The sequence below is a fragment of the Tursiops truncatus genome, chromosome X (genome assembly GCF_011762595.2).
Source record: "Tursiops truncatus isolate mTurTru1 chromosome X, mTurTru1.mat.Y, whole genome shotgun sequence".
Taxonomy (NCBI): domain Eukaryota; kingdom Metazoa; phylum Chordata; class Mammalia; order Artiodactyla; family Delphinidae; genus Tursiops; species Tursiops truncatus.
In genome coordinates this window covers 80,572,944-80,593,317 of record NC_047055.1, presented here as the reverse complement: position 1 = coordinate 80,593,317, position 20,374 = coordinate 80,572,944, and the positions used below count along the sequence as shown (strand labels likewise).

General features: G+C 40.5%; 1 long non-coding RNA gene across 1 annotated transcript in view; it reads left to right on the top strand.

Moving 5' to 3' along the window:
- The window catches only part of LOC141277635 (uncharacterized), a 111,515-nt gene extending 93,306 nt beyond the window's left edge, over positions 1-18,209 (top strand). The window contains exons 2-4 of the long non-coding RNA XR_012329370.1: positions 15,360-15,479; positions 16,802-16,967; positions 17,454-18,209. This is a non-coding gene — a long non-coding RNA (uncharacterized lncRNA). The remainder of the gene's footprint in view (positions 1-15,359; positions 15,480-16,801; positions 16,968-17,453) is intronic.
- Positions 18,210-20,374: the final 2,165 nt, after the last annotated feature.

Genomic DNA, 20,374 nt, shown 5'->3' with positions numbered 1-20,374 from the left:
ATCATATGGTTTTTCTACTTCCATTTGTTAATATGGTTTATCACATTGATTGATTTGTATATATTGAAGAATCCTTGCATTCCTGGAATAAACCCCACTTGATCATGGTGTATTATCCTTTTAATATGCTATTGTATTCTGTTTGCTAGTACTCTGTTGAGGATGTTTGCATCTATGTTCATCAGTGATATTGGCCTGTAGTTTTCGTTCTTTCTGACATCTTTGTCTTGTTTTGGTATCAGGGTGATGGTGGCCTAATAGAATGAGTTAGGGAGTGCTCCTCCTTCTGCTATATTTTGGAAGAGTTTGAGAAGGGTAGGTGTTAGCTCTTCTCTAAATGTTTGATAGAGTTCCCCTCTGAAGCCATCTAGTTCTGGGCTTTTGTTTGTTGGAAGATTTTTAATCACAGTGTCAATGTCAGTGCTTGTGATTGGTCTGTTCATATTTTGTATTTCTTCCTGCTTCAGTCTTGGCGTGTTGTGCATTTCGAAGAATTTGTCTATTTCTTCCAGATTGTCCATTTATTTGGCATAGAGTTGCTTGTAGAAGTCTCTCATGATCCTTTGTATTTCTGCAGTGTCAGTTGTTACTTCTCCTTTTTCATTTCTAATTCTATTGATTTGAGTCTTCTCACTTTTTTTCTTGATGAGTCTGGCTAGTGGTTTATCAATTTTTTTTATCTTCTCAAAGAGCCAGCTTTTAGTTTTATTGATCTTTGCTATTGTTTCCTTCATTTCTTTTTCATTTATCTCTGATCTGATCTTTATGATTTCTTTCCCTTTGCTAACTTTGGGGATTTTTGTAATTTTTTCTCTAATTGCTTTAGTTGCAAGGTTAGGTTGTTTATTCGAGATGTTTCCTGTTTCTTAAGGTAGGATTGTATTGCTATCAACTTCCCTCTTAGAACTGCTTTTACTGCATCCCATAGATTTTGGATCATCATGTCTCCATTGTCATTTGTTTCTAGGTATTTTTTGATTTCCTCTTTGATTTCTTCAGTGGTCACTTCGATATTAAGTAGTGTATTGTTTAGCCTCCATGTGTTTGCATTTTTCACAGATCTTTCCTGTAATTGATATCTAGTCTCATAGTGTTGTGGTCAGAAAAGATACTTCATACAATTTCAATTTTCTTAAATTTACCCAGGCTTGATTTGTGACCCAAGATATGATCTATCCTGGAGAATGTTCCATGAGCACTTGAGAAAAAAGTGTATTCTGTTGTATTTGGATGGAATGTCCTATAAATATCAATTAAGTCCATCTTGTTTAATGGATCATTTAAAGCTTGTTTTTCCTTATTTATTTTCATTTTGGATGATATGTCCATTGGTGAAAGTGGGGTGTTAAAGTCCCCTACTATGAAAGTGTTACTGTCGATTTCCCCTTTTATGGCTGTTAGTATTTGCGTTATGTATTGACGTGCTCCTATGTTGGGTGCATAAATATTTACAAATGTTAAATTTTCTTCTTGGATTGATCCCTTGATCATTGTGTAATATCCCTCCTTGTCTCTTGTAATAGTCTTTGTTTTAAAGTCTATTTTGTCTGATATGAGACTTGCTATTCCAGCTTTTTTTGATTTCCATGTGCATGGAATATCTTTTTCCATCCCCTCACTTTCACTCTGTATGTGTCCCGAGGTCTGAGGTTGGTCTGTTGTACTCAGCATATATACAGGTCTTGTCTTGGTATCCATTCAGCCAGTCTATGTCTCTTCACTGGAGCATTTAATCCATTTACACTTACAGTAATTATTGATATATTTGTTCCTATTACCATTTTCTTAATTGTTTTGGGTTTGTTACTGTAGGTCTTTTTCTTCTCTGTGTTTCCTGCCTAGAGAATTTCCTTTACCGTTTGTTGTAAAGCTGCTTTTGTGGTGCTGAATTCTCTTAGCTTTTGCTTCTCTCTAGTGGTTTTAATTTCTCTGACAAATCTGAATGAGATCCTTGCTGGGTAGAGTAATCCTGCTTGTAGGTTTTTCTCCTTCATCACTTTAAATATGTCCTGCCACTCCCTTCTGGCTTGCAGATTTTCTGCCGAAAGGTCAGCTGTTAACCTTATGAGGATTCCCTTGTCTTTTATTTGTTGTTTTTCCCTTTCTGCTGTTAATATTTTTTCTTTGTGTTTAATTTTTGATAGTTTGACTAATATGTGTCTTGGAGTGTTTCTCCTTGGATTTATCCTTTAATGGACTCTCTGTTCTTCCTGGACCTGATTAATTATTTCCTTTTCCATATTAGGGAAGTTTTCAAATGTAATCTCTTCAAATATTTTCTCAGTCCCTTTCCTTTTCTCTTCTTCTTCTGGGACCCCTATAATTTGAATGTTGGTGCATTTATTGTTGTCCTAGAGGTCTCTGAGTCTCTCCTCATTTCTTTTCATTGTTTTTTCTTTATTCTTCTCTGCAATCCTTATTTCCATTATTTTATCTTCCAGTTCATTTATCCATTCTTCTGCCTCAGTTATTCTGCTATTCATCTCTTCTAGAGAATTTTTAATTTCATATATTGTTTTGTTCATCACTGTTTCTTTGCTCTTTCGTTCTTCTAGACCCTTGTTAAACGTTTCTTGTATTTTCTCCATTCTATTTTCAAGGTTTTGGATCATGTTTACTATCATTATTCAGAATTCTTTTTCAGGGAAACTGCCTATTTCCTCTTCATTTGTTAAGTCTGCTGTGTTTTTGCCTTGCTCCTTCAGGTGCTGTTTTTTTCTCTGTCTTCCCATTTTGCTTATCTTACTGTGTTTGGGATCTCCTTTTCTCTGGCTGCAGGTTCGTAGTTCCCATTGTTTTTGATGTCTGCCTCCAGTGGCTGAGGTTGGTTCAGTGGTTTGTGTAGGCTTCCTGTTGGAGGGGACTATGCCTGTGTTCTGGTGGATGCAGCTGAATCTTGTATTTCTGTTGGGCTGGTCCACGTCTGGTGGTGTGTTTTGTGGTGTCTGTGACCTTATTATGATTTTTGGTAGCCTCTCTGCTAATGGGTGGGGTTGTGTTCCTGTCTTGCTAGTTGTTTGGCATAAGGTCTCCAGCACTGTAGCTTGCTGGTCATTGAGTAGAGCTGTGTCTTGGCATTAAGCTGGAGATCTCTGGGAGATTTTCACCATTTGATATTACATGGAGCTGGGAGGTCTCTTGTGGACCAGTGCCCTAAACGTGGCTCTCCCACCTCAGAGGCACAACCCTGACACTTGGCTGGAGCACCAAGTGCATGTGATCCACATGGCTCAGAATAAAATGGAGAGAAAACAGAAAGACAGAGAGAAGGAGATAAAATAAAATAAAAAATAAAATAAAAGTTACCAAAAATATTTTTAAGTAATAAAAAAAAGAAGACTGAAACCAAACCAAAACACAAATCCACCAATGATAACAAGTGCTAAATACTATACTAAAACGAAAAACATAAAAAATGACAGATCCCTAGGATAAATGTAAAAGCAAAGCTATACAGACAAAATATCACACAGAATCATACACATACACACCCAAAAAAAGAGAAAAAGGGAAAAAGTATATATATAGTTGCTCCCAAAGTCCACCTCCTCAATTTGGGATGATTTGTTGTCTATTCAGGTTTTCCACAGAGGCAGGGTACATCAAGTTGACTGTGGAGATTTAATCTGCTGCTCCTGAGGCTGCTGGGAGAAATTTCCCTTTCTCTTCTTTGTTCGCACAGGTCCTGGGGTTCAGCTTTCAGTTTGGACCCGCCTCTGCATGTAGGTCGTCTAAGGGCATCTGTTCTTCGCTCAGACAGAACAGTGTTAAAGGAGCAGCTGATTCAGTGCTCTGGGTCACTCAGGCCGTGGAGAGGGAGGGGTATGGAATTCGGGGCAAGCCTGTGGCTGAAAAGGCAGGCATGACATTGCACCAGCCTGAGGCTTGCTGTGTTTTCTACTGGGGAATTTGTCCCTGGATCACAGGACCCTGGCAGTGGCAGGTTGCACAGGTTCCCGGGAGAGGAGTTGTGGATAGTGACCTGTGCTTGCTCACAGGCTTCTTGGTGGCTGCAGTAGCAGCCTTAGCGTCTCATTCCCGTCTCTGTGGTCCTCGCTGATAGCCATGGCTCACACCGGTCTCTGGAGCTTCTTTAAGCAGCGCTCTTAATCCCCTCTCCTCGTGCACCAGGAAACAAAGAGGCAAAAAAACGTCTCTTAACTCTTGGGCAGCTCCAGACTTTGTCCCAGACTTCCTTCCGGCTAGCTGTGGCACACTGCCCCATTCAGGCTGTGTTCCGCAGCCAACCCCAGTCCTCTCCCTGGCATCCAACTGAGGCCCGAGCCTCAGCTCCCAGGTCCCAGCCATCACAGCAGTGTGCAGACAAACCTTTCGGGCTGGTGAGTGCTGGTCGGCACCGATCTTCTGTGCAGGCATCTCTGCACTTTGCCCTCCGCAGTCCTGTTGCTGTGCTCTCCTCTGTGGCTCCGAAGCTCCCTCTCCCTCTGCCACCCACATTCTTTGCCTGGGAAGGGGCTTCATATTGTCTGGAAACCTTTCCTCCTTCACAGCTCCCTCCCACTGGTGCAGGTCCCGTCCATATTCTTTTGTCTCTGTTTTTATCTTTTTTCTTTTGCCCTACCCAGGTACGTGAGTAGTTTCTTGCCTTTTGGGAGGTCTGAGGTCTTCTGCCACCATTCAGTATGTGTTCTGTAGGAGTTGTTCCACGTGCAGATGTATTTCTGATGTATTTGTGAGGAGGAAAGTGAACTCCACGTCTTACTCTTCTGCCATCTTGAAGCTAACTCCTATATAGGAAACTTTAAGAAAAATATTGGTGCCTGTAATCCACAACCCAAGCCTTCTACACCTATTCTGATTTGATTGGTGTGAGCACTGGTCTGAGCATCTGAATATTTTTAAAAGCCCCCCTTGGGAATTCCCTGGTAGTTCAGTGGTTAGGGTTTCATGCTTCCACTGCAGGGGACAAGGGTTGGATCCCTGGTCAGGGAACAAAGATTCTGCATGGCATGGTGTATGTCCAAAACAAAAGACCAACTTTAGCTGATCTTAATATGTAATCATGTTGAGAACCATGTACGTAGAGACAGAGGTATCTGAGTTTGTATTCTAGATCCTTTACTCACTAGTTTTATGACATTAGCCAAATTCTTATGCCTCTCTGTCCTTCAGTTTCTTTTTTCTTTTTAACATCTTTATTGGAGTATAATTGATTTACAATGGTGTGTTAATTTCTGCTGTATAACAAAGTGAATCAGCTGTATGTATACATATATCCCCATATCCACTTTCTCTTGTGTCTCCCTCCCACCCTCCCTATCCCTCCCTGCTAGGTGGTCACAAAGCACAGAGCTGATCTCCCTGTGCTATGCGGCTGCTTCCCACTAGCTATTTTACATTTGGTAATGTATATATGTCAATGTCACTCAGTTCATCGCAGCTTACCCTTCCCCCTCCCCGTGTCCTCAAGTCCATTCTCTACATCTGCATCTTTATTCCTGGCCTGCTCCTAAGTTCTTCAGAACCTTTTTTTTTTTAGATGCCATATATATATGTTAGCATGTGGTATTTGTTTTTCTCTTTCTGGCTTACTTCACTCTCTATGACAGACTCTAGGTCAATCCACCTCACTACAAATAACTCAATTTCATTTCTTTTATGGCTACGTAATATTCCATTGTGTTTACGTGCCTGACCTTCAGTTTCTGTAACTGTAAAATGTGGTTAATAAGACTTGTAAAGCAACTATACTCCAATTAAGAAAAAAAAAGACCTATCTTACACAGTGAAATACATTAAAGGATTAAATTAAAAATAAAATGAAATGTGTAATAAGCATATAAGAAGTGCTTCATAAAGGTTTCTGTTATTCCATATCTTTCCCATGCCACAAAGGAATGTCTCTCTGCATATCCAAGGTAGAAAACAAGTCTGTGATGGCGGAGCGATTAGGACTCCTGACCCAGCTGAAATAAGGCCTAATTAAGTGAAACCAAATGGTAATCAATTCTAGTTTGCCCTTCAGTGGTGGCCCCTGCTTGATAATCTTCTTGCTTGTCTGCCAGGAACAGCAGCAGGGAGGCCATTCTGAAGAACATTTCATTCCATTGTGACAGGCAAGTGTTTTGATTTTACACTGCATTGAAGTCCTGCAGAGACCTGCAAAACTTTATTCTAAACTCTTCCTCAGCTTCATGTGCTATTCACCCTGGCAGCTGCACCTGGCAGGAGGTACCTCATAGGGTCTCCTCAGAAGTCTGGGGTGGTTGGTAGGAATAATTACAGACAAAGCTATGGAAACTTTAAGAGGTTAAAAGTGCAAACAACATAGAAATGACCAGTGATCTCAGTAGCCTACTTATCACTCAGCAAAGCTGATAAGTAATTTTAAATCAAATTACGAAATGTGTCAGGAGAAAGATAATGTTATTACACAAACCATTTTCACTGTTAAATTTCCAACTTATTAATTTTGCAGAAGGGAAAGAATGTAATACTGTTATTAATGCTGTGTAACTGTTTTAATTACTTTCTTCTGCTAATCTCCTTATTCTCAACTTTGCAAATAAATCCCTCAGGAAATTGATCCCAACTGTTCTACAGACTTCATCTTTGTTGGGAATAAGAAGGAAAGCAATTGAGACTTAAAGGAACATGTCAATTCATAAATATACAATTAACTAATTTTATTATTGAGTAAAACAAATACCTAGATGCATGCAGAGAGCCAGCAAGTGACTACAAATTTTTAGTAGATTATCAGTTCATTTTTCTAAACATTTTATTTTATTTTACAGTTGTTATATAACATTCCTTTTATTTATTTATTTATTTACATCTTTATTGGAGTATAATTGCTTTACAACGGTGTGTTAGTTTCTGCTTTATAACAAAGTGAATCAGTTCTTTATATACATATGTTCCCATATCTCTTCCCTCTTGTGTCTCCCTCCCTCCCATGCTCCCCATCCCACCTCTCCAGGTGGTCACAAAGCACCAAGCTGTTCTTCCTGTGCTATGTGGCTGCTTCCTACTAGCTATCTACCTTATATTTGGTAGTGTTTATCTGTCCATGCCTCTCTCTCGCTTTGACACAGCTTACCCTTCCCCCTCCCCATATCCTAAAGTCCATTCTCTAGTAGGTCTGTGTCTTTATTCCTGTCTTACCCCTAGGTTCTTCATAACATTTTTTCCTCTTAAATTCCATATATATGTGTTAGCATACGGTATTGGACTTTCTCTTTCTGACTTACTTCACTCTGTATGACAGACTCTATGTCTATCCACCTAATTAAAAATAGCTCAATTTCATTTCTTTTTATGGATGAGTAATATTCCATTGTATATATGTGCCTCCTCTTCTTTATCCATTCATCCGATCATGGACACTTATGTTGTTTCCACCTCCAGGCTATTGTAAATAGAGCTGCAACTAACATTTTGGTACATGACTCTTTTTGAACTATGGTTTTCTCAGGGTATACGCCCAGTAGTGGGATTGTTGGGTCATATGGTAGTCCTATTTGTAGTATTTTAAGGAACCTCCATACTGTTCTCCATAGTGGCTGTACCAATTCACATTCTCACCAGCAGTGCAAGAGTGTTCCCTTTTCTCCACACCCTCTCCAGCATTTATTGTTTCTAGATTTTTTGATGATGGCCATTCTGACTGGTGTGAGATGATATCTCATTGTAGTTTTGATTTGCATTTCTCTAATGATTAGTGATGTTGAGCATTCTTTCATGTGTTTGTTGGCACTCTGTATATCTTCTTTGGAGAAATGTCTATTTAGGTCTTCTGCCCATTTTTGGATTGGGTTGTTTGTTTTTTTGTTATTGAGCTGCATGAGCTGTTTATAAATTTTGGAGATTAATCCTTTGTCATTTGCTTCATTTGCAAATATTTTCTCCCATTCTGAGGGTTGTATTTTGGTCTTGTTTATGGTTTCCTTTGCTGTGAAAAAGCTTTGAAGTTTCATTAGGTCCCATTTGTTTATTTTTTATTTTATTTCCATTTCTCTAGGAGGTGGGTCAAAAAGGATCTTGCTGTGATTTATGTCATAGAGTTGCTGCCTATGTTTTCCACTAGGAGTTTGATAGTTTCTGGCCTGACATTTAGGTCTTTAATCCGTTTTCAGCTTATTTTTGTGTACGGTGTTGGGGAGGGTTCTAATCTTATACTTTTACATGTACCTGTCCAGTTCTCTCAGAACCATTTACTGAAGAGGCTGTCCTTACTGCACTGTATATTCCTGCACCCTATATCAAAGATAAGGTGACCATATGTGTGGGGGTGTATCTCTGGGAATTCTACCCTGTTCCATTGATCAATATTTCTGTTTTTGTGCCAGTACCATTCTGTCTTGATTACTGTAGCTTTGTAGTATAGTCTGAAGTCAGGAAGCCTGATTCTTCCAGCTCTGTTTTTCATTCTCAAGATCCCTTTGGCTATTCGGGGTCTTTTGTGTTTCCATACAAATTGTGAAAATTTTTGTTCTAGTTCTGTGAAAAATGCCAGTGGTAGTTTGGTAGGGATTGCATTGAATCTGTAGATTGCTTTGGGTAGTAGAGTCATTTTCACAACGTTAATTCTTCCAATCCAAGAACATGGTATATCTCTCCATCTATTTGTATCATCTTTCATTTCTTTCATCAGTGTCTTATAATTTTCTGCATAGAGGTCTTTTTTCTCCTTACATAGGTTTATTCCTAGATATTTTATTCTTATTGTTACTATGGTAAATGGGAGTGTTTTCTTGATTTCACTTTCAGATTTTTCATCATTAGTGTATAGGAATGCCAGAGATTTCTGTGCATTAATTTTGTATCCTGCTACTTTACCAAATTCATTCATTAGCTCTAGTAGTGTTCTGGTAGCATCTGTAGGATTCTATATGTATTGTATCATGTCATCTGCAAACAGTGACAGCTTTACTTCTTCTTTTCCAATTTGGATTCCTTTTTTTTCCTTTTCTTCTCTGATGGCTGTGGCTAAAACTTCCAAAACTATGTTGGGTAAGAGTGGTGAGAGTGGGCAACCTTGTCTTCTTCCTGATCTTATTGGAAATGCTTTCAGTTTTTCACCATTTAGGACAATGTTGGCTGTTGGTTTGTCATATATGGCCTTTATTATGTTGAGGAAAGTTCCCTCTATGCCCACTTTCTGCATGGTTTTTATGATAAATCGGTGTTGAATTTTGTCGAAAGATTTCTCTGCATCTATTGAGATGATCATATGGTTTTTCTCCTTCAATTCGTGAATGTGGTGTATCACGTTGATTGATTTGCATATATTGAAGAATCCTTGCATTCCTGGAATAAACCCCACTTGATCATGTTGTATGGTCCTTTTAATATGCTGTTGGATTCTTGTTGCTTGTATTTTCTGGAGGATTTTTGCATCTATGTTCATCAGTGATATTGGCCTGTAGTTTTCTTTCTTTGTAACATCCTTGTCTGGTTTTGGTATCAAGGTGATGGTGGCCTCGTAGAATGAATATGGGAGTGTTCCTCCCTCTGCTATATTTTGAAGAGTTTATGAAGAATAGGTGTTAGCTCTTCTCTAAATGTTTGATAGAATTCAGCTATGAAGCCATCTGGTCCCGGGCTTCTGTTTGTTAGAAGATTTTTAATCACAGTTTCAATTTCAGTGCTTGTGATTAGTCTATTCATATTTTCTATTTCTTCCTGATTGAGTATTGGCAAATTATGCATTTCTAAGAATTTGTCCATTTCTTCCAGGTTGTCCATTTTATTGGCATACAGTTGCTTGTAGTAATCTCTCATGATCTTTTGTATTTTTGCAGTGTCAGTTGTTACTTCTCCTTTTTCATTTCTCATTCTATTGATTTGAATCTTCTCTCTTTTTTTCTTGATGAGGCTGGCTAATGGTTTATCAATTTTGTTTATCTTCTCAAAGAATCAGCTTTTCGTTTTATTGATCTTTGCTATCATTTCCTTCATTTCTTTTTCATTGATTTCTGATCTGAATATTTATGATTTCTCTCCTTCTGCTAACTTTGGGGTGTTTTTTTTCTTATTTCTCCAATTGCTTTAGGTGCAAGGTTAGGTTGTTTATTCGAGATGCTTCCTATTGCTTAAGGTAGGATTGTATTCCTATAAACTTCTCTCTTAGAACTGCTTTTGCTGCATCCCATGTGTTTGGGGGCGTCGTGTGTCCATTGTCATTTGTTTCTAGGTATTTTTTTCATTTCCTCTTTGATTTCTTCAGTGATCACTTCGATATTAAGTAGTGTATTGTTTAGCCTCCATGTGTTTGTATTTTTTACAGAATTTTCCTGTAATTGATATCTAGTCTCATAGCGTTGTTGTCGGAAAAGATACTTGATACAGTTTCAATTTTCTTAAATTTACCAAGGCTTGATTTGTGACCCAAGATATGATCTATGCTGGAGAATGTTCCATGAGCACTTGAGAAAAATGTGTATTCTGTTGTTTTTGGATGGAATTTCCTATAAATATCAATTAAGTCCATCTTGTTTAATGTATCATTTAAAGCTTGTGTTTCCTTATTTATCTTCATTTTGGATGATCTGTCTATTGGTGAAAGTGGGATGTTAAAGTCCCCTACTCAGAATGTGTTACTGTCGATTTCCCCTTTTATGGCTGTTAGTATTTGCCTTATGTATTGAGGTGCTCCTATGTTGGGTGCATAAATATTTACAATTGTTATATCTTCTTCTTGGATGGATCCCTTAATCATTATGTAGTGTCCTTGTTTGTCTCTTCTAACAGTCTTTATTTTAAAGTATATTTTGTCTGGTATGAGAATTGCTACTCCAGCGTTCTTTTGGTTCCATTTACAGGAAATATCTTTTTCCATCCCCTTACTTTCAGTCTGTATGTGTCGCTAGGTATGACATGGCTCTCTTGTAGACAGCATAATCTCTGTCTTTTGGTGGGAACGTTTAGTCCATTTACATTTAAGGTCATTATTGATATGCATGTTCCTATTCCAATTTTCTTAATTGTTTTGCGTTTGTTTTTGTAGGTCTTTTCCTTCTCTTGTGTTTCTTGCCTAGAGAAGTTCCTTTAGCATTTGTTGTATAGCTGGTTTGTTGGTGATGTACTGTCTCAGCTTTTGCTTGTCTGTAATGCTTTTAATTTCTCCATCAAATCTGAATGAGATCCTTGCTGTGTAGAGTAATCTTCGTTGCAGGTTTATCTCCTGCATCACTTTAAATATGTCCTGCCAGTCCCTTCTGACTTGCAGAGTTTCTGCTGTAAGATCAGCTGTTAACCTTATGGGCGTTCCCTTGTGTGTTGTTTGTTGTTTTTCCCTTGCTGCTTTTAATATGTTTTCTTTGTATTTAACTTTTGACAGTTTGATTAATATGTGTCTTGGCATATTTCTCCTTGGATTTATCCTGTATGGGACTCTCTGTGCTTCCTGGAGTTGATTAAATATTTCCTTTCCCATATTAGGGAAATTTTCAACTATAACCTCTTCAAATATTTTCTCAGTCCCTTTCTTTTTCTCTTCTTCTTCTGGAACCCCTTTAGTTCAAATGTTGGTGCGTTTAATGTTGTCTCAGAAGTCTCTGAGACTGTCCTCAGTTCTTTTCATTCTTTTTCTTTATTCTGCTCTGCAGTAATTATTTCCACTGTTTTATATTCCAGGTCACTTATCCGTTTTTCTGCCTCAGTTATTCTGCTATTGATCCCATCTAGAGTATTTTTAATTTCATTTATTGTGTTCATCATTGTTTGTTTCATCTTTACTTCTCTAGGTCCTTGTTAAATGTATCTTTCATTTTGTCTATTCCATTTCCAAGATTTTGGATCATCTTTACTATCATTATTCTGAATTCTTTTTCAGGCAGATTGCCTATTTCCTCTTCATTTGTTAGGTCTGGTGGGTTTTTTTCATGCTCCATCATCTGCTGTGTGTTTTTCTGTCTTCTCATTTTGCTTATCTTATTGTGTTTGGGGTCTCCTCTTTGCAGGCTGCAGTTTCGTAGTTCCTGTTGCTCTTGGTTTCTGTCCCCAGTGGCTAAGGTTGGTTCAGTGGGTTCTGTAGGCTTCCTGGTGGAGGGGACTAGTGCCTGTGTTGTGGTGGATGAGGCTGGATCTAGTCTTGCTGGTGGGCAGCTCCACGTCTGGTGGTGTGTTTTGGGGTGTCTGTGGCCTTATTATGATTTTAGGCAGCCTCTCTGCTAATGGGTGGGGTTGTGTTCCTGTCTTTGCTAGTTGTTTGGCATAAGGTGTGCAGCACTGTAGCTTGCTGGTCGTTGAGTGTAACTGGGTGCTGGTGTTGAGATGGAGATCTCTGGGCTATTTTCGCCGTTTGATATTATGTGTAGCTGGGAGGTGTCTTGTGGACCAGTGTCCTGACGTTGGTTCTCCCACCTCAGAGGTAGACCACTGACTGCTGGCTGCAACACCAAGAGCATTTCATCCACATGGCTCAGAATAAAAGGGAGAAAAAATAGAAAGAAATAAGTAGTAGACATAGAAAGAAAGAAAGAAAGAAATGAAGGAAGGAGGAGGGAAGAAAGAAGGAAGAAATGAGGGAAGGAAGGAAAGAAAGAAACAAAGAAGATAAAGTAAAATAAAGTAAGATAAAATATAATAAATTTTTTAAATAAAAATAATTAAGAGAAAAAATTTTTTAAAAAACAGATGGGTAGATCTCTAGGACAACTGGTGGAAGCAAAGCTATATAGACAAAATCTCGCACAGAAGCATACACATACACACTCACAAAAAGAGGAAAAAGGGAAAAAATCATAAATCTTGCTCTCAAAGTCCACCTCCTCAATTTGGGATGATTCGTCGTCTTTTCATATATTCCACAGATGCAGGTATATCAAGTTGATTGTGGACCTTTAATCCGCTGCTTCTGAGGCTGCTGGGAGAGATTTTCCTTTCTCTGCCTTGTTCTCACAGCTCCCAGGGACTCAGCTTTGGGTTTGGCCCCGCCTCTGTGTGTAGGTTGGCAGAGGGCATGTGTTCTTCGCTCAGACAGGACACAGTTAAAGGAGCAGCTGACTCAGGGACTCTGGCTCACTCAGGCCTGGGAGAAGGAGGGGCACGGAGTGCGGGGCGAACCTTCGGTGGCAGAGCCTGGCATGACGTTGCACCAGCCTGAGGCTCTCCATACGTTCTCCTTGGGAAGTTGTCCCTGGATCCCGGGCCCCTGGCAGTGGCGGGCTGCACAGGCACCCGGGAGGGGAGGTGTGGATAGTGACCTGTGCTCGCACACAGGCTTCTTGGTGGCGGCAGCAGCAGCCTTAGCATCTCATGCCCGTCTCTAGGGTCCGCAATGTTAGCCGTGGCTCGCGCCCGTCTCTGGAGCTCCTTTAAGCAGTGCTCTTAATCCCCTCTCCTCGCGCACCAGGAAACAAAGAGTGAAGAAAAAGTCTCTTGCCTCTTCTCCAGGTCCAGACTTTTCCCCGGACTCCCTCCCAGCTACTGTGGTGCACTAACCCCCTGCAGGCTGTGTTCATGCTGCTAACCCCAGTCCTCTCCCTGCGCACTGACCGAAGCCCAAGCCTCAGCTCCCAGCCCTGCCCGCCCCGACGGGTGAGCAGACAAGCCTCTCGGGCTGGTGAGTGCTGGTCGGCACCGATCCTCTGTGCGGGAATCTCTCCACTTTGCCCTCTGCACCCCTGTTGCTTTGCTCTCCTCCACGGCCCCAAAACTTCCCCCTCCGCCAGCCACAGTCTCCACCCATGAAGGGGCTTCTAGTGTGTGGAAACCTTTCATCCTTCACAGCTCCCTCCCACTGGTGCAGGTCCCATCCCTATCATTTTGTCTCTGTTTATTCCTTTTTCTTTTGCCCTACCCAGGCACGTGTGGAGTTTTTTGCCTTTTGGGAGGTCTGAGGTCTTCTGCCAGTGTTCAGTAGGTGTTCTGTAGGAGTTGTTCCACCTGTAGATGTATTTCTGGTGTATCTGTGGGGAGGAAGGTGATCTCCGCGTCTTACTTTTCCATCATTTTCCCCTCGTCCCCCAACATTCCTTCTTTTAGTGAACAGTCAACAGTTACTCAATTTATGTCAGAAGTTTTATTGAGCTTCCTATGACATCCTGGTTTTTATAATTCTTTATCGGGCTTACTCCAATATTTGTTCTTCATAATTCCTTTATCAGGCTTACTCCAATATTTGTTCTTCATAATTCCTTTATCAGTACCTCCTACAGTTGCCCCTAACAGTGTATCTAGTACATATGATTAGTCCCATCCTTTAACATTCCTCAGTAAGGTTAGGTAAGTTTACTTTTCTCACAATTATTCCCCCTTTTGATAAAATCTGATATCAGAGTTTTGATATAATTTGCATTACAGGGCTGATTTCTCTTTAGGATGTTCTTAATTTTCTGTGTATCCAAAAAGACCAAAGCAACATATCTAAAAAAGTAATGATTAATATTATTACAGGTTGAATTTAAAAGAAAATTAGCTTTAGGTGAGTAGCCTTTGAAGATATCATACCACTCATGTATAGTTAGAGTGGGTTCTTGATTAGCAACACACAAGTTATCCATCATCCTATAACAACTTTATATAATAAGTTGATTTCGTTTAGCAGCTTGTTTTTCTAAGTGCATTACAATTTCAGAGTTATTCTTCAGTTTTATTTTCCAATTGATACCTAATGTATAATCAACATGTGGAGCTTGGAACGTAAGATATATTATTCCTACACATTAAACCACAGGCAATAGGAATACTTCCATCTTCCCAAGTCATGTTACAAATATAATAAACAAATAGTCTACCAAGCCCATTATCCATTATTGTTTTAATTAAAGATTTTATTTTTCTAGAGCAGTTTTAACCTCACAGTAAAATTAAGAAGGTACAGATATTTCCCATGTATACCCTGCCCCACATGCATACATTCCCCCATTATTAACATCCCTCACCGGAGTGGTGCATTTGTTACAATTGATGAACCTACATTGACACATCATAATCGCCTGTGATCTACAAATTTGCACTTGCCATCTACCTCTACAAGGATCAAGTTAACTGCTGCAGCTGCTGACCTTCAACACCCCCTGAAAGGAGTTCAGGGTGGAGATCAGGAATGAGGCACTCTGTGTGGGAAAAACTGGAAGAACAGGTCTTCAGATAGATATTTTCAGGAGATGACTTTATGAGCCCAATTCTTGCATCTTCTAATATCTAGAAAAGCACTAAAATCCTTCATGGTGACGTCTCTTCCTCATGACTAGCAGTAACCTTCTGTAAAAAATATGTGCTTGATTACATGTTCTTCCCCTTCACCAAAATCACATATATACTGACCTTCACCCCTACCTCTTTCAAGTAGTTTCTCAGAGCTAGCTGAAACGCTGCCTCCCAGGTTATAGTCCTCTTTTTGCCCCAAATAAAACTTAACTCACAACTCTCATGTACATTTTTTTCAGTCAACAGTTATGGCTACCACAGATATGGGACCCAGAGTGGACTTATCTCCTTTACCTGAACTGTACGAGGAACCAGAGCTTGTGCCCGTCTGCCTCCTCAGAGAGTCCAGACGAATTTGGGTAAGACTGTCCTGGTTCTTGGATCTCCCATATTAGCTGATTATCCTGAGTTTTATTTATTCATTTATAACACGTACCTGTCCCACTCCCCCAGTTGAAAGGTACTGGGGGGGGAGGCAGATGAAAGATACCAGGGTATACCCACCCAGTTGAAACATACTGGGGAGGGGGTGCTTGGTTGAAAGATACTGAAGAATACCAACCCAGTTGAAAGATACTGATGGGGGCTGGCTGAAAGATACCGGGGTTTTCTCAGTTGTAGGAGACTGAGTGGTCTGGGCTGAGTGGTTAGATAAGAGGCTGATCTGACACTTTTCCTCAGTTTGGCTGCCTTAATAGAATTTTTTGGGATAAAAGTGAAGATATTACATGAGAGCCTTGCTCTGAAAAAAGGGACAAGACTCCTCCCGGTTGGTTACGACTTTCTCAGGTGACTGAGACATTTACGGGAATGGTGGAAGCAGAGTCCTCAACTGTGCAGTGGTCCCATAGGGAAACCCACTCATTAATTAAAAGACTTGCTAATACAGGGGTCACTATAAGAATTGGCCATTCAGTGATCCAAGCACCTGTGGTGGTCTTAGACCACCGAAGGGAAAAATTGAGACATGTAAGAGGGCTGAAACCACTCTAGGGTGACACCTAGAGGAGTTAAGCTCACAAGCAGCACACTGGCCCACTACACAACTTCATTAGTGAATTTTATCCCAAAGTTCAACATTAAAATAGGAAATAGAAACGGACTTGAGGTTATGGGGAGGGGGAAGGGTGAGCTGTGACAGGGCGAGAGAGAGTCATGGGCATATACACACTAACAAACGTAGTAAGGTAGATAGCTAGTGGGAAGCAGCCACATGGCACAGGGATATTGGCTCGGTGCTTTGTGACAGCCTGGAGGGGTGGGATAGGGAGGGTGGGAGGGAGGGAGACGCAAGAGGGAAGACATATGGGAACATATGTTTATGTATGACTGATTCATTTTGTTATAAAGCAGAAACTAACACACCATTGTAAAGCAATTATACCCCAATAAAGATGTTAAAAAAAAAAAAAGGAAATAGAGCCTTTCAAACACAGAAAAAAAGGGCGTGAGAAAACCAGCCTCTGACTAACACCCCAGACAGGTATAGGTACATACAAAACACATACTTACAAATACCTACTTAATTTGGGAAATTATACTAAAGGAGATCTCAACCTGAAACGGCCAAATATTCGTTCTTTTGATATTCGAAAGCTGCTATTTTCTCATGCACAGTTAGAAAAAGCCAGCTGTAAGATCAAACAGACTGAATGGAATGCTTACTTTGATTTGCATCTAGAAGCTTCTGAAATAGGAAATGAGGGGTAATTGAGGAAGACTGTGGAAGAGGAAGACGTGGAGATCACCTTCCTCCTCACAGATACATCAGAAATACATCTACACGTGGAACTGCTCCTATAGAACACCAACTGAACGCTGGCAGAAGACCTCAGACCTCCCAAAAGGCAAGAAACTCCCCCACATAACTGTGTAGGGCAAAAGAAAAAAGAAAAAAACAGACAAAAGAGTAAGGATGGGACCTGCACCTGTGGGAGGGAGCTGTGAAGGAGGAAAGGTATCAACACACTAGGCAGCCCTTTCGAGGATGGAGATTGCGGGTGGCGGAGGGGAGCAGCATTGGAGCCTCAGAGGAGAGCACAGCAACAGGGGTGCAGAGGGAAAAGCGGAGAGATTCCCGCACAGATGATCGTTGCCAACCAGCACTCACCAGCCCGGGAGGCTTGTCTGCTCTCCCGCTGGAGAGGGGAGGGGCTGGGAGCTGGGGATTGGCCTTCAGCTGGATCCCAGAGAGAGGACTGGGGTTGGGCATGTGAACACAGCCTAAAGGGGTTAGTGCACCATGGCTAGCTGGAAGGGAGTCCGGGATAAACCCTGTACCTGATGAAGAGTCAAGACACATTTTCTTCCCTCTTTGTTTCCTGGTGTGCTAGGAGAGGGGATTAAGAGTGCTGCTTAAAGGAGCTCCAGAGACGGGCGTGAGCCACGTCTATCAGCGCAGACCACAAAGACGGGCATGAGATGCTAAGGCTGCTGCTGCCACCACCAAAAATCCTGTGTGTGAACACAGGTCACTATCCACACCTCCCCTCCCAGAAGCCTGTGCAGCCTGCCACTGCCAGGGTCCGATGATGCAGGGAAAACTTCCCCAGGAGAAAGCACAGTGCGCTTCAGGCTGCTGCAATGATACGCTGGCCACTGCCGCCACAAGTTCGCCCTGCAGCCGTATGTCTCCCTCACCCCAGCGTAAGTGAGCCAGAGCCTCCGAATCAGCTGATCCTATAACACCGTACTGTCTGAGCGAAGAACAGATGCCCTCAGGCAACCTACTCACAGAGGCTGGGCCAAATCCAAAGCTGAATCCCCGGAGCAGTGCGAACAAAGAAGAGAAAGGGAAATTTCTCCCAGCAGCCTCAGGATCAGTGAAGTAGATCTCCACAATCAACTTGATGCACCCTGCATCTGTGGAATACCTGAATAGACAACGAATCATCCCAAATTAAGGAGGTGGACTTTGAGAGCAAGTTATATTATTTTTTCCTGTTTTCCAATTTTTGTGAGTGTGTATGTATATACTTCTGTGTGAGATTTTGTCTGTATAGCTTGGCTTTCACCATTTGTCCTAAGGTTCTGTCCGTCCGTTTTGTTTGTTTGTTTGTTTTCACTTAAAACAATTTTTTTCTTAATAATTTTTTTAATATTTTCTTTTAGTAACTTTATTTTATCTTACTTTATTTTATTTTATCCACTTTCTTTCTTTCTTTCTTTCCTTCTTTCTTTCTTTCTTTCTTTCTTTCTTTCTTTCTTTCTTTCTTTCTTTCTTTCTTTCTTTCTTTCTACATTTTCTACCTTTTATTCTCAGCCGTGCAGATGAAAGGCTCTTGGTCCTCCAACCAGGAGTCAGTGCTGTGCCTCTGAGGTGGGAGATCCAAATTCAGGACACTGGTCCACCAGAGACCCCCCAGATCCACGAAATATCAAATGGCAAAAATCTCCCAGAGATCTCCACCTCAAAACCAATACCCAGCTAAACTCAACGACAAGCAAGCTACAGTGCTGGATACCCGATGCCAAACAGCTAGCAAGAGAGTAACACAACCCCATCCATTAGCAGAGAGGCTGCCTAAAATCATAATAAGGCCACAGACACCCCAAAACACACCACCAGACATGGACATGCTCACCAGAAAGACAAGATCCAGCCTCATCCACCAGAACACAGGCACTAGTCCCCTCCAGCAGGAAGCCTACACAACCCACTGAACCAACCTTAGCCACTGGGGACAGAAACCAACAACAATCGGAACTACGAACCTGCAGCCTGTGAAAAGGAGACCCCAAACACAGTAAGATAAGCAAAATGAGAAGAGAGAAAAACACACAGCACATGAAGGAGCAAGGTAAACACCCACCAGACCTAACAAATGAAGAGGAAATAGGCAATATGCCTGAAAAAGAATTCAGGAAAATGATAGTAAAGATGATCCAAAATCTTGGAAATAGAATAGAGAAAATGCAAGAAACATTCAACAAGGACCTAGAGGAACTAAACAGGAAAGAAGCAATGATGAACAACACAATGCATGAAATTAAAAATACCCTCAAAGGGATCAATAGCAAAATAACTGAGGCAGAAGAACGGATAATAGACCTGGAAGATAAAATGGTGGAAATAACTACTGCAGAGCAGAATAAAGAAAAAGGAATGAAAATAATTAAGGACAGTCTCAGAGACCTCTGAGACAACATGAAACACACCAACATTCGAATTATAGGTGTCCCAGAAGAAGAGGAGAAAAAGAAAGGGACTGAGAAAATATTAAAAGAGATTATAGTTGAAAACTTCTCTAATATGGGAAAGGAAATAGTTAATTAAGTCCAGGAAGAGGGTCCCATACAGGATAAATCCAAGGTGAAACATGCCAAGACACATTAATCAAACTATCAAAAATTAAATACTAAGGAAACATATTAAAAGCAGCAAGGGAAAAACAACAAATAACACACAAGGGAATCCCCATAAGGTTAACAGCTGATCTTGCAGCAGAAACTCTGCAAGCCAGAAGGAAGTGGCAGGACATATTTAAAGGGATGAAGGAGAAAATCCTAAAACCAAGATTACTCTACCCAGCAAGTACCCCATTCAGATTTGATGGAGAAATTAAAAGCTTTACAGACAAGCAACAGCTGAGAGAGTACAGCACCACCAAACCAGCTTTACAACAAATTCTAAAGGAGCTTCTCTAGGCAAGAAACACAAGAGAAGGAAAAGACATACATTAACAAATGCAAAACAATTAAGAAAATGGGAATAGGAACATACATATTGATAATTACCTTAAACGTAAATGGATTAAGTGCTCCTACCAAAAGACACAGACTGGCAAAATGGATACAAAAACAAGACCCATATATATGCTCTCTACAAGACACCCACTTCAGGCTTAGGGACACATACAGACAGAAAGTTAGGGGATGGAAAAAGATATTCCATGAAAATTGAAATCAAAAGAAAGCTAGAGTAGCAATTGTCCTATCAGAAAAAATTGCCTTTAAAATAAAGACTATTACAAGAGACAAAGAAGGACACTACATAATGATCAAGAGATTGATCCTAGAAGAAGATATAACAATTGTAATTATTTATGCACCCAACATAGGAGCACCTCAATACATAAGGCAAATACTAACAGCCATAAAAGTGGAAATCCACAGTAACACAATCATATTTGGGGACTTTAACACCCCCCTTTCAACAATGGACAGATCATCCAAAATGAAAATAAATAAGGAAACACAAGCTTTAAATGATACGTTAAACAAGATGGACTGAATGGATATTTATAGGACATAC